The sequence below is a fragment of the Oreochromis niloticus genome, linkage group LG16, assembly GCF_001858045.2.
Source record: "Oreochromis niloticus isolate F11D_XX linkage group LG16, O_niloticus_UMD_NMBU, whole genome shotgun sequence".
Lineage (NCBI taxonomy): Eukaryota > Metazoa > Chordata > Actinopteri > Cichliformes > Cichlidae > Oreochromis > Oreochromis niloticus.
Genome location: NC_031987.2, coordinates 32,094,515 through 32,097,361, shown reverse-complemented (window position 1 = coordinate 32,097,361; position 2,847 = coordinate 32,094,515).

Genomic DNA, 2,847 nt, shown 5'->3' with positions numbered 1-2,847 from the left:
CCAATTATTACCTCAACAGGGAAGCCAAAATTTCCGCAAGCTTCCTTCCTGTCCGCTGCTCCTGTGAGCCTGTTTCAATTTTTCTTTTCCTTATGTAACTGCAGGACTGACGACAATCATCTCCTGCTGGTGCTTCCCTCTGAGTTGGTAATGTGAATGATGACAACATATTCAGGTTATGAACAACAACAACCCCAATGATTACCCTTCCAAAAGCTTTGTGCCATAAATAGTTGTGATTCAGTTTTTTCTTGCTGAAAGACTTTCACCCTGTTTAATGCCAGATTCAACATACACAATACTAACATCAAGTAGTAGTAGTTACATGTTTGTGAGAGCATTTTATTAACAATTATTAATCAATTAGTTTATTAACACATAATTAACATGTTTGATGATGGTTTAAATTTTGCACTTTGTTAATTGCAGAAGCACGTCTGTCAGGGTAAACTGATTTTAGAAACTACTTTTGCACCGTTACACTATTGTCCTGCAAATATTTCCTCTGTCTACCATTACATGACTGACAATCCCACAGCGGCCTATTGCTGAAGAGCTGTCCGTCATATTGGACGTGATAACTGGCAGGGATCGTGTCCGTATCACTCATATGTTCTCTATATAAAATAATTTATTATGCTGCACTGTTGGCTGCAGAAATCATCAAGGACATAAAGATAGTCTTCCTTGCTTTCCAGCTGATTTGTATAGAAGATTTTTCTGATACAATGGCATCAGATAAATACCATCAGTTATTTGAATTTTTAAAATCACCAGTATCTTATTCAAATAATATTTGACCATTTAACATTTTTACATTTATATTTTCTAGTTTTTCTTTCTCATTTTTGTCATCCTCTTCTTCCTCACCTGAAGTGTCACTTTTGAGCTGAAGTTAGGATTTGTAAACCCCACCCCAGCTTTTATTGTCAGTAACAGAGTCAAATTTGTGCTCTGTCATCTTGGCTTTGACTGGACAGCTTTCCAGCTGTCACTGCAGCACTCCCCCACAGCTGCCTTGCCCGCCTCCCTGGTGCTGCCCCTCGAGCCTGCTGCACCACCCCTCCCCAGCAGCGGAGCCAAAGCCCACACCTCATAAAAAACCCCACTACAGGAACATGTTTATTTATTCTTGATATTTCCGCAATTGTTTATCACGAGCAGACCAGACATAGATCCTGTGGGTAAACAACAACATCATTTTATAAGCTAATGCTATGGCAGCTAATGTTTGACTCTACAGTCCTAAAACTGTACTACTAGTACTTTTTCTGTGATGAGCAGTTACAATTACATTTTCATATCACATGAAAATTTATTTTTAAGTGCGAGTCTGACAAAGTTAGAGCCACTTCAAAAAAAATTAATTGACAGCAGCTAACAGTCTGCTGTTAATTAAGTTTGCTGTAGCTCAGGTGGTAGAGCAGGTCTACTAACTGGAAGGTTCATGGTTTGATCCTCGTCTGCTCCAGTCTGCAATCTGTCCGATGCATCCATCGGAGTATCATTGTGTGTGAATGTTAGATAGAAAGAGCTTGGGTGAATGAGGCAAGTTGTGTAAAGTGCTTTGAGTGGTCAGTGAGAGCAGAAAAGTGCAATATAAGAACCAGTCCATTTACCATTTAACAGGGGCAAAAACACCAGCCCTTAAAGATATCCTCAACAACTGATCTCAGTATCACTGTCATCAATCAAAGTTGAGCCACGTTGACTCTTTGACAATTTAAGGTGTAATACGCAGAGATGTGTCAATATCAACATGTAATGAAAATCAGTTAAATATCAGGGCAATGACCAGTGGCTATGTCCCACCTGTTCCAGGCAGACTGAGGTTTGTTACTCATCTTGACACAAATACTGATAAGCGTCCAAACTTTTGTAGGACTTCTGATTTTGTCCAGTACAATTTTAGGGGTTGCTGATAACATAATGATGTGAACTGTGTGGCGTGAAGTTTGGGAGAGTGTCAGGGTTGCACTTCACAGCAACAGTAACTAGATCAACGTCCATCTTCAGCCCTCCCTTGCCTAATTTCTTTATATAATGAATAGAATGTATGCCAAGTTTTTTACTTGCTACTACTACTATGTAGGTTTCAGGAAGACATTTTAGGGAAATAAACAGTTTTTTTTGTAAAGGAAAGTAAAAAAAAAAGATGAGCACTATTTCAACATAAATGGCAGACTAAGCATTGTCTGTCCTCTCTCAGCACTTCTCAGCAAACACAACTGAGTAAAACATAGTATGAGACATGAACGGGTGTCAAGGTTCTCTTTCTGCTCATTTCCGGGCTACGCTTGCTTTTGCTTTTTTGTTATCTAGACTTCCACAGTGCGGCTGGATGCTGAAGCATGGTAATCACATTATGAGGATGGTGTTGGAGCAATGGACAACAGCACAGTGCATCAGTGTTTACTCCCAGCAGATGGGATACATCCATGACCAGCAGCGGAAATGAAAGAAAATGATCCAGAATGATCACATAAGGCTTAAGGGCCAAACTAATCAGATGACCATTCAGGATTCTCTGCTGTAATTTGCTAATTGCTCATTCAGTCATCCTTTTCCTCCTCTCGCAACACAGCTTGTGCGTGTCTGATATGAGAATAGGCTGTTTTATTAATGTTTGGGTTGCCATCAGTTTCAGACTTTTCCAATGTTGTTGTCTTTTAAAAGCTACTTAGCCTGATTAGCTAAGTAGAAAAAGCACTTTATAAACCACTGGATATGGTAAAATCTGTGTTTTAATGCAGATATTTAATTTTAGTGGCACAGTTTCTATTTTTGTCAGGCATTTATTTAACTTTAGTTTATAATACTATTATGTATAGATATATAATTTACAAG